The sequence below is a fragment of the Ambystoma mexicanum genome, chromosome 5p (genome assembly GCF_040938575.1).
Source record: "Ambystoma mexicanum isolate Mex_15411 chromosome 5p, UKY_AmexF1_1, whole genome shotgun sequence".
In the NCBI taxonomy this organism is placed as follows: Eukaryota; Metazoa; Chordata; class Amphibia; order Caudata; family Ambystomatidae; genus Ambystoma; species Ambystoma mexicanum.
Window position 1 is genome coordinate 358,400,561 of NC_090930.1, and position 12,499 is coordinate 358,413,059.

Consider the following 12,499-nt stretch of genomic DNA (forward strand, 5'->3'; position numbering starts at 1 on the left):
ACACCGCAGGACATCACAAATTCCTTTATGTCTTTTCTCCACGAAGGCCACGAGAAGTGTCTCTTCACCTTTTCTGTGGTTTTGGCAATCCATGTTCAGGAATTATTGGTACAGGTTCTGGATTGGCAATGTTATCTCCCATTCCAATTCGGGAAAGAGCATCCGCTTTGCCGTTTCTTGTTGCCGGGGCGATAAGTGATCACGAAGTCAAATTCAGCAAAGGATAGAGCCCAGCGAAGCTGTCTGGAGGATTGAGCCTTGGCAGTTTTCAGATACTGCAGATTTCGATGATCGGTGATCACTGTGACGGTGTGTCTGGCCCTGATGAGATAATGCCGCCATGCCTTAAAGGCTGATTTAATCGCTAGAAGCTCTTTGTCTGTGATGGTGTAGTTGATCTCAGGCGCCGAGAACTTCCGAGACCAGAAAGCCACAGGATGCAGTCGGTTAGTCTCTGGATCTCTTTGTGATAGGACTGCTCCCATTGCTAAGCTGGAGGCGTCGGTTTCAATGATGTAAGGGAGGTCCAGGCGTGGGTGTTTCAGTATTGGCGCCGAGATGAATTTAGCCTTTAGCTCTTGGAAGGCTTATTCTGCTTCTGCGGACCATTCAAAGCGTTTATTTTTTCTTAAGAGGGCGGTGATGGGTTTTACCACTCGTGAAAACTCTGGAATAAATCTACGGTAAAAATTGGCAAAGCCTAGCATGCTTTGAACGCTTTTCACGGAGGTAGGAGACGGCCATTTGAGGATAGCGTCTACTTTTCTCGAGTCCATGTGGACTCCTTTGGGTGTCAGAATAAATCCCAAAAATTCGACCTCAGTGACATGAAAAACACATTTTTCGAGCTTGGCAAAAAGTTTATGTTGGCAAAGTTTTTCAAGGACCGCCCTAACATGATTTCGATGGTCAGCTTCTGAAGATGAGTACACAAGAATGTCATCTATGTAGACGACAACGCAGACATCAATGACCTCTCTAAGGACATCATTCATAAAATATTGGAAGGCGGCCGGTGCATTGCATAGTCCAAAGGGCATCACTTGGTATTCAAATAGCCCATACTTAGTGCGAAAGGCCGTCTTCCATTCAGCTCCTTCCTTGACCCGTACCAAGTGATAAGCTCCCCAGAGATCAAGCTTAGTATAAATACAGGCGTTTTTTACCTGGTCAAGGAGTTCCGGGATCAGAGGTAAGGGGTACCGGTTTTTTACTGTTATCTGGTTCAGAGCACGATAATCTATACAGGTTCTGAGGTCACCTTCTTTTTTTGGTACGAAGAACAGAGCCGAGGATACAGGGGACTTTGACGGACGGATAAAGCCATTGGCCAGGTACTGGTCTAAATACTGTCGCAGATGAAGGTTCTCAGGCTCGGTAAGGGCGTAAATCCGACTGCAAGGGGGAGTTGCACCGGGTAGCAAATCTATCTGACAATCGTATGATCTGTGGGGTGGCAAGGTTTTAGCCTGTTCCTTTTGAAAAACATCTTGGAACTCTCGATACTCTATAGGTAATTGTGGTCCGTCAGCCGTTACTGACGCTAGGCCAATGTTGGGTCATGGATAACAAGTTGGTGTGCACTCTGGGAACTTTATCGTCTTTGCTCACCAGTCAATCTGAGGATTGTGTTTCTCCAACCAAGGAATCCCTAGAATTGCTTGGAATTGAGGAGCCTTGATCACGTCGAACACAATTGCCTCCTGATGCCCGTCTTGGCCTAGTATCGTCACTTCAGTAGTGGTATGGGTCACTGGTCCGGAGGCGATTTCCGTCCCATCCACCGTGGTAATGACGTCTTTAACCACCTTTGGACAAAGAGGTAAGTTCATCCTGGAAGCCAATTCGCTGTCCACATAATTTCCAATTGCTCCGCTATCAATGTATGCCTTAATTGCATGCAAACGATCCGGTTGCTCTGGGTTTACGAGGACCATTGGCATTATGAAGTGCGAGGTTAAAGAACTGGTTTTTACGCTCGGCAAGCAGACCTCTACACTTGTCGGGCGAGGTCGTTTCCCGGCCCAGGCTTTTCAGAAATCTTATCAGAAGCTCCCACTGTCTTCTTAGGTGGTTTCACCAGGTAATCTCAAAGAAAATGTCCTGAATTTCCACAATAGAGACATAGTTGCATTTGTCGTCTCCTGTCGCGTTCTTTCTGGGTTAGGGACCCTTTACAACCCCAATTTGCATAGGTTCGACAGCTTCAACTCCTTTGGTGTGACTTTGAGGCTTAGGTAACACTCGTGTTTCAAACCTGGATCGATCCGCCTTTCTGTTTTGTAGTCTGTGATCCAATTGGACCACCAAATCAATGTACTCTGAACAATCCTGAGGAGGATTCACTACCTGGGTGGGGAAGTCTTTGAGTTCGCCACGCAAACCCCTGTGAAAAAGCATGATTCTTTTGTCCTCAGGCCATCTGGTTTTCACGATTAGCCTATTGAATGATGCAATGTAGGCCAAAAGATCTTGATTGCCCTGTCGTAGGGAAAGGAGTTTGTTGTCCAGGGCCTGCCCCTGGGAATGCCTTGCAAAAAGTATTTCCATATTTGCCTGGAAGGTCGGGAAATACGAAGGATCGGGTCATCCTGTGTAACCAGAGGGATCGACCAATCAGCGGCACTGCCGCTAAGATACGAAAGCACAAAGGCTACCTTAGTCTGGTCAGTCGGAAAGGCTGCAGGTCTACAAAGAAAGTGCAATCGGCATTGATTTATAAACACCGCAAACCTTTTAGGGTCACCAGAGAAGCGTTCAGGCGGTGCCAATGGCACATTTCCGGGTAGGTTGATTTGAACAGGATTGGCTGAAGCCGCTGGGATATAGCTCCCTCCTGAATTAGGTAGCAGGGTTTGCCCCGCTTGTGTCTGTAATAACTGTCTGGCGAGATCGTCAGTTCGTTCTTTTGATATTATGAATTCCCTCCTAAGGGCATTCGTTTCCTGGCGGGCAGCATGAAATTCAGCTCTTAATTCCCCTAATAACTGGGCCAGTTGGTCTGTGTCGGAAGTTTCCATAGCGCCTGGGTAGGAGGTTATTGGTGGGCTTCGCGTTCTGTAACGCTCACCTGATTCCCACAGAGGCGCTGATCCCGACTGGGCTGCTATCGTTTCTTCAATTGAGAAGCGTAGAGCTCGGACAACTCTCAGGACTGGGCTTCCTCTTATCGAATGTCTGACTTGCAGGGTAAGTTTTCTGCAGGTGGAAGAAAAAGGGTTAATCACCGTTTGATGGGATTCCTTCTCCCACCAATCGCCAGTGTCTCCCACAGCTTAGCTTTCTACTTGTCTCGGCGAGCTCTCACCTTAGGCGTATAAATGCTGAGCTCTCCATCCTGTGTCTGGTGCAGGGGTGCGTGGATTCCAGTTACGTCACTGGATGAGTTCAGTGTTGAGGCTCAAGTCTTTTGCGGCCTTAGTTGTGGCACTGGTGCTGGGATGCCGAAGAGCGATGCCGCTGTTACTGCACGAGCGGATGCCTGTAAGTATACTGTAGTCTTTAGGCTTTGGGTATCTCAATAATGTCCCTTTTCCTTTGTTTCAGGCCTCGGGATGCTGTGGGCGTAGTTTTCCGTTGCCGCTGCACCAGCCGATGCACGTAAGTATAATGATCGTTGGCCGCTTTTAATGGCACCTCTAATAATGTCCTTTTTCTAGTTTTCAGGTGCCGGGATGCTGCGGGCTTTATATCCGTTGCCACTGCACGTGCCGATGCACGTAAGTATAATGTTGGTTGGCCGCTTTTAATGGCACCTCTAATAATGTTCTTTTTCTAGTTTTCAGGTGCTGGGATGCTGCGGGCTTTATATCCGTTGCCACTGCACGTGCCAATGCACGTAAGTATAATGATCGTTGGCCGCTTTTAATGGCACCTCTAATAATGTCATTTTTCTAGTTTTCAGGTGCCGGGATGCTGCGGTTGATGCGTCCGCTTCTGCGCGTGCAAAAACTGGTAAGTTAAGATGAATGCGACTGCCTTCACCCGAACCCCTTTTTAATTATGTCCTTTGCCTTTCAGGTGCAGGGAAGCTGCCGAAGAGAAGGCCGCGGTTAGCTCCGTTGCAATCACGGATGGATCAGGTAAGCGGGCGCGGCTGCGAGCGAGTTGCACTTTTCTAACCTTATGTTTATTCTTTGCAGGTTTTGCAGGTGACTGGATTCCGGGATCTGGTAAGTATTGTTCTGTGTCTTTCTTCATCTACAGGTTGCTGCGCGGAAGCTGCTGAAGATGACTCTGGACCTGGAATGCAGGAGCCGACTCGGTGAGCGTCCTGCTGCTGCTGCAGAATAACGCGAAGCACGTGTTTTCCATCGGGCGTGGTTTAAATAGCAGAGAAGTGCTTCCAGTGTGTGTTCTTCCACCGGTTCCACCAAGGTAAGAAAAGAGTTCCTGAATGGAGGGAATAGTTCCTCCCAGCCCTGATGGCTGGGGACTTCAACCAGACTGGATTGTTCTGGGTAAATATGCAGCATGGTCTGCCTCAGGTAAGTCCACCCAAGCATTATTACACTGTTTATCAATATGAGCCCGGCGCCTATGGCGCCGGGACTGAAACCCTTCATGAGCCTGGCGCCAAAGGCGCCAGGACACGGTCCAAAGGGCCCCTGTAGGGGTCTGCTGGGTCCGGAGTAGTGGAAGACGGGTCTGCTTCCGAGGGCGCTGGGCCAGTCCTGGCCCCTCGGGAGTAGAGCCCATGACAATTATTATTATTAGTACTCACATTAGTACTGTTATATGTAAATCCACTCAGATTATTAACATGTTTATGTATTGTTCCATTAAGATACTATATCATCCTATTTCTCCCACTCCGACTCTCTATAGGACCTCGTCCTAAAATACCCTCCCCATTACAATCCCAGTAGTACTAGCAATTTCATACACAATCCTCCAGCAATTACTGGCCCACTATAATAGATATATGTGCACAATCTCTCATGTGTGCCCTATGCCGCGGTTCCCTACTATGTACTTTAGTTGTGTCCATCTTCTTCTTTCCTGAAATAGAAGCACAGACACACAAGACAGCGGAAAAGAGGAAAATGTAAAAGACATAGGGCCTCATTACGACCCAGGCGGTAAGTTACCGCCTGGGCCGTGACTTTACCACCATGGCGTAAACTACGTTTACGCCATGGTGGTTGGCGGACTTACCGCCCCATTCCGACCTTGGCGGGGCGGTAAGTCCCCAATCCCCATTTACCCTTCCCCATTCCCATTTTTGCCCCATAGGGCATAATGGGAGTGGGGAAGGCGTTAATTACGCCACCGTAAATTACGGTGGCGTAATTAACTCCATGGTCCCTTAGCGCCATGGATTTTAACACCTGCTAAAAGCAGGTGTTAAAAGCACCATGGCGCTAGGGGACCTCGTAATTGGCGGTAAGGGGTCGGCGCAGCTAACGCTGGCGTAAACCCCTTACCGCCAGGGTCGTAATGAGGCCCATACTCTATAAACAAAGGAAGAAGGAACGAGAGGGGGGAGAGAAGAGAGAGAGAGAGGAGAGGGAAAGAGTGAGAGAGAGAGAGGAAAAAGAAAGGAAAAGAGAGAAACAAGCGCTCCCAGAAAAAGAAAATGCAGAGCTAGCAGCTGAGCTTTGGCCTGCCACTTTGATGTGCTACCAACCCGTATCGCCCCTGGATAGGCCGGTGAGGTAATCAGGGTACACAAACTGTTACCCCTTGTTATTAAGATAACTGATGCACCACTGTGCTCTCTAGAGGTGCCCTAGGAACATCAGAGAGGTGAACCCAGTAGCGTAATTCTTTCACTTTAACAGCGAGGGGAGTACAAAACACCACCTTATAGGTCCTTGGAACCGAGGATTGTTCCACCTGCGCACAAAATTGTGAACGTAGATATAGTCCCCCTGCAGTAGTTTTTGAGTCGTCATATGCTCCAGATCTGTCCCTGTCATCTCTAAAGCATCGGTTGTCTCTGTAGTCACAATCCTGGGAGGTGCAGTCTGTCAGGAGACACATTTAATAACCTGAGCTAGTGTCGTCAAATAGTCCCCAAATTCCTCTCCTAGCACCGCTGCAGCACTGTGTGCATCAGAAGACCTTCTTACTGTGGATAAGGGGGTATGCATACTCCGGCCATTAACCACTTTGAGAGGTGACAGATGAGTCTCTTTACTTGGCTGTGTGCGTTCACTGAAAAGGGTTTGCGGCAAACAGTGCATCCAGTTGTTCTTCAATGTGGTGCACCACTTAGATAACCTGCTCTTGGGGAGGCCATGGGTTCTCTCCACAATGTAATTGACCTGTAGGTAATACATTTAACACATCCAAAGTTTGATTGATGCCAAAGAGTGTTGTAACATGTTGGAATAACGCATTGATGAAATTTGTGCTATTGTCTGACCTTAAAATCTTGCATACACCCCAGCGTGGGAAAAAGTGCTGCACTAGAAACCTTGCAGAACACTTGCTTCCGGGTGCACACACGGCCCTGCCTCCACCCACCTTGAGAGGGTGCGATGCTCCTAGTGCTTCGATGAGCACCACAAGTTCTGCCACTTGTGCAGAATAATGCGTAGGCAACCTTTCCATTACCACAGTCTTGTACTCCCCTTCCTCAAGTCGTACCACTGCTGCCCCTGCCCATCTCTGCCCATCCTACAGATCAATTGCAGATGACCCGTCAAAGAAAAACTACCTCACCTTCTGCTAATGCACAGTCCCTTGCTTTAGGATTGTAATCCTACTCCTCCCTCTTTTGTGGCACAGTTGTGTACCGTCATTCCTCTGTAGTAGGCATGTCTGTTAAAAAGGTGGCAGGATTCACTGTCTTACACCTAACCACATAAATATGGGGTTTAGAGATGATGATATCATATGTCAATGACCTTCACGTAGTCAGGGTAGATTTGGATCTTTCTAGAATAGCAAACAAGGAATGTTCCATATACGTTACTGAACACCCCTCTACGATCGTAGCACTTATCTCTATTGCAAAGGCAGCACATCATTTAGGGGGTGCAAGTCCTGGATCATTCTCCAATGGCTCTCCATTGATTTTTTAACAGGGTATATTACTGTGTTGCATGGGGAGGTAGATGGCACAATAATGTATTGTTTTTCTAGTGCCCTCCTACGCCGCTCTTGACAGTGAATATTGTTTACCCTGGGCAGCACTGCACCTGGCTTGAAGGTTTATATGCACAGGCGTTACATTTTTCAATAATCCCACATCATGTGGATTTGTAGTCCACAACTGGGAAGGCATGTGCTGTAATTCTTCATAAAAAAACTGAGACAGAATTAATGCTGATATTAAGGGACACTGCACTCTTCAGTGCTGTATCATTGTGCCACATGGGATGCAGATCTCTAGGATTATTTCCCCCTCTTTTTTTCATTACTCTCAAACAATTTGTCATCTGTCATCTTTTTTAGCTGCACTATTGGATTTACACAGAGCCCTTTGCACCACTCACCACCATCTCTATCCATTCCCAATAGGACATACCTTTTGTATGAAAGCATCAACCCCTGTAGGTCCAACGAAAATATCGGTCCTGCCACCACCTCGGGTGACATAGTTGGATGAAAAATAAAATCAGTAGGTACTCGCCAGCATTGTTTGGCAATCTGGGGCACTGCCTTCACAAGCACTATAATACCATAGATAAACATGTCTGGGTCTACAGGAATCCCGCGTACTATCACCTCCCTTCCCATTGTGTGCATTATTATCATCGTTCTTACACCACACATCCCAGTCATGGAACAGACTATTCCATGATCTGCAAAGGATATAGTCATGCTTAAGTTACTGAGCAGGTACCTACCTAATAAATTGACTGTGGAACTCTCGGAATATAGTGAGGGCAACTGTACTACCTTCCCACACACCTTTACATCTAACTCTTCAGTTAATGGAGCCTTGGAAATAGCCAGAGAAAATCCCTGAGCATCACAATATTTTCCTGATAGTGGAAGTTTTCCTTCCATGATACATGATTTAGTTGCACCATGAATATGAATTGCTTATTTCCTATCTCGACCCCCACCAACTTCAGGTTGGATAGTCATCAACAAGACCGGACACAGGAGGCTGTCTGTGTGCTGCCCTGACCAGGATATATGTTCATTCCGGGAACGAAAATGGGCTACCTCCTACCTCCTACAACTGCTAACTCCTACCACTGCTGCTCCTCCAAAGGGAGCGGCAGCCCCACCTGGCACCCTATTTACTGGGGCAGTTCCGCCCTGCAGTTGGTGCAGTTGTTGCGGTAGGTGCCATTCTTGTGTGTCCAGTGCTTAGGGCTGCTGATTATACGTTTCGTATTGCGCCAGTGTATGCTCCTGGTTTTGGTACCCTTGACCCTATTGTTGGTATTCTAGTGCTTGGGGTGTTTGGTGCCCTTGGAGCCCTTGACCCTGTTGCAGCTTCCCATAATTACAGCCTACTGCAGACCTGCTCCTGCATTCCCTTGTGAAATGCCCCCACCTTAAACAATGTCAACATTGAGACTGTCCGAACCCACCTCCCTTGGGTCCAAACCCTCCTCCTCTTGCTCCTTGAAATCCTGCTCTTCCTCCCTGCAGCCCCCTTTGCTGCCAATGTGAGCCTGGGCACTGTTACCCCCCCACTGTCCTTCTCTTCCTTCGGCCCAGAGTGCTGCAATAGTGTCACTCACAACTTGCTGGGTACTCTCTGTTCCTTCTTCCTGTGCTGGCACAGGCGCCTGAACTGCTACTTTTGCCAATTATTTCTCCTCCAATTTCGCTCCATCCCTCTGACACCTGTGCGCTGTTTCCCTCTCCGGCTCATTAACCCTTGTACAATGATTAACTATTATACTCTGTATTTCTGGCCATCCCTTCTCCTCAATACCCACAATCTTATCCAGCGCCTTCTGCACCTCCTTTGGCAAACCCTTCTTTACAATAAAATAGAAGAAAGTTATTGATTGATCCCTTGACCCTCCCATCTCAGCTCTCCACTTCTCTTGAATTTTAAGAATAAACCTATCTGGGTCCTCATCATCACTCATTGTATAAGGCATCAAAGACTGTAAATCAGGGGTATCTGGGAAGGCCCTGCATAGTGCATCCAATAGCTCTAACTCCATTAAATGATGCTACATTATGTGCGTCGTCCCCCAGGGGTACTCCTGGGTATCTGGCCTTAACCCACACATCCCCAGTCTGATCCCCTATCACGGCAACCAACAGGCTGTTAAGATCTCCTATTACCAGGGGCACCCCTGCTGTTTGTTTTTCAAACTCATATATCCACTTGCTTGCCCCTGCTGTGAGCTGTGGGAGGGACTTAATTAAAATATTCTCATCCATTTGCAGCCAGATGTGGGGATCCTTGTGCTCAACAGTACAGTTGTGCGTAAAAACACACACAATCACACAGGCAGAAAAAAATGCAGGTCTTCTTGGGAGAACTGTAGCAAGTCAGGACAGGGCTTGAGATAATAAAGAATTGGATCCCACTATTTGAGTATGGTCTGCCCTTGGTAGCAAAGCAGTTTACAAAAGGTGAAAATAGCTAGGGAGCGCAGGGTAACCCAGCCAAAAATGAATACCTTTTTGGGGATGTTCATGCGCAAAAGAGATCAGTTGTGCCAGGGGCCAACAGTAAGTGGTACAAGTACTCACTGACCCTCGGCACAGTCTGGACCATACTTTCCCAGTTTATTCGAGGTTGGTAGTAGATTCAAGTCCTGCAGTTTCGCAGAACTATGGCTCTGAGCATCTGCACAATAGAACGATCATCTGTGATAGGACAGTTGCTCTTTCTCAGCTTCCGAAGGAGATACAAATAAAATTATGCTGCAGCAGGCTTCAGGGCACAGAATAGCACATCAGCAAGACACCTATAGCAACCGTGACCAACAGGTAGTGACGCGGGAATCACTGATGAGTGCAGTGTTACATGCTCTCCTAATTCGGGGCCTAGAGGAGGTAGGCCTACAAAATTTGGCAGGAGAGGGCATGGGACCACAAGCAAGCAATGTCCCAGGATGGCATCGATTCTGCAGGATACCCCGAAGTAGAGCTGTACAGTTCATTGGATGACCAAGGGACACTTCCGAAGGGGCTCGTTCGGTGGGTAAGCAGAGGGTTCTGAGCATAGCTGTTCCCAATTGATCACAGGAAGTATCAGGGCTTCTTGATCGATGAAGAAAACAGGGGTCTGACGGGACAGCAGAGGGCGAAGGGTGCTAAACCTTCCACAGCATTTCTGGCGGTTCCACAAGTCTGTATCTTTGTTGCGGGATACTTGGCTCCTTCTGTAATTCGGCGCACACTCAGGTGATTTACCTGGAATGGATGCAGAGCCCCTTCTCTTATCCAAGATTAGCTTTGCACCAAAATCAAGGCCTTCCAATCAAAGATCTGCTCTCATGCAGGCATCTCAGTTCTGGACCAATCATGGCCCACAGTGGTCCCAGTCACTCAGCCACTCCAGACAACCTGGCACTAGTAGTGTGGATTTGGACCAGACAGTGCCAAACCACTTCCTGTGCACACACATGTGACATGAAGAAGTGTGTGAAAGAGATGAGTTTTGCAGGAGGCTGCATGCCCAGATAATGAAACCCTAGATCACTCGACCTGAGGCAAGGCAAGGGACAAAATAGCCATAGGAAAGAGCAAAATACTTTGTGGCTCGGCCATTTTCGGGCCTGGCCACCGTCTTGAATGAAACACAGAAAACACGATGTGATCCTGTAAAAAGAAGTAAATCACTTTTAAAAAAAAGTAACTGCTGTCACCAGTTTGTCCCAGGCACACACGTATACTCACCAAATAATTATTTGATGGTGTCTAGGGCCATGAAACAAAAAGGACTCCAGCGCACGATACTGGAATGTACATTGTGCAGTGTTAAAAAGTTACCAAGAAATGGCAACACAGTTGAAGACTAAAGCTAACCTAGTTTCCCAGTACTGACAGTCTGAAGGAAGTGTCAGTTTCCCCATAACAAGTGAGCAAAATCCCAGGGGAGCGCAGCTAAAAGCTGCGCTCCACTGGCAAAAGTCAGAATAGGATAGCCAAACATAAGCAAACAGTTTGGGGGGGGGGTCTACAAATGGAGGGAAAATTACACCTTGATGAAATCTTTCATAACAGTAACCATCTTAAGCAGCACTTCCCCTGATTTCCACTCTCCCAACCCTTCTCTCAATTCTTCCATTAGCAATCCTGTCAACCTATCCTCAAACTGCCTAGACCTGTAACCCACCAATGCCGGTAATTTGGGTGGATGATTATACGGAGGTGGGGGACCGGTATCCTGTGGTGTTACTGATGATGTGGGAGACCCTACTGCAGCAGAAAGGGTCCCTATTGCAGTGGGTACATATCTTGGATTAGTGTATCCTTCTGTGTGATATGCTGTCAAGCGATATAATTCCCTACCCTCCACTGGCGCCCCACCTTCTCCTTCTCCCTTTCTACTCTTCCCATCTTTCTATCTCTGCGCATCCACTCAATTCCATTGATCTTCTGTGTCTTCAAACATACACCAATGATGGAGAATCTCGTTTCTCTTCTGTAGCTGCTTCGCCTTATATTTTGATAGTTGAAATGTGGACATGTGTTCCAAAATGCTCTTGTTGTGTGAGCCCTGGCCTGGCCATGGGCAGGGCATCCCCCTCCTCCTGTCTCTGTTATCCACTGCTTATGATATTTCTTCATCCTGTCACAATACAGTGACAAGACCTTGTACATGTACTCTATTGGTGTTCCTCCCTCCATGCTAGTGACGTCTCTCTCTTATTGACCCCACAAAGCCCCTCTAACATGCCTTACACGCTGCTGCTTGCTTTGTAACCACAAAACAAGAAAATCACCCTTATGCCTTATCTATCACCTTTCCTTGCGCTCACACACCACTTCACATGATCATCCAACACCACACCACACTGCGACACATGCAATTACTGCCCTTTCTCTGGCCTTGTATGTACCCAAAATGCACAAACACAATACATTGAAACAATACGCTAAACTAGCAACCACTGCTTGTTCCAGGCCTACTACTTATACCAGACTACTACTCTCATTTTTATATTCCTCCTTTAAATAATTTAATATCCTGTAGTACCACCTTCACTCCCCTTCCAAGGAGGGGCTCCCTTCCTTATCTTTGCCTTACCATAAAATGCCTTACCTTATAATACTTTACTGAAACACTCCATTCATAATACGAATCTTAACATTGAATAACCCTGATCTCATCCACGTCACGTTGATGACTTCGCTCTCCACATACTCACACCTTTCACACTTCCTCATGCATCTGTCCTCTACTTTTTATCTGTTACAAGAGTCTACTCACATGTGCATGCTCACCCGAACTCCTCATCCTCCTGAACACTAGCCTGTACTCTCCTCAGAGCCGGGCCCCGCTTCAAAGAACAGAGAGAACTTTTTTTTGTTAAAAGGCTCCTGCTAAACCACTCAAAACAAGTATTTTTTCATGGCCGGTCACTGTAGGTGGGTGCGGCTCCTTCTGGAGAAGCAG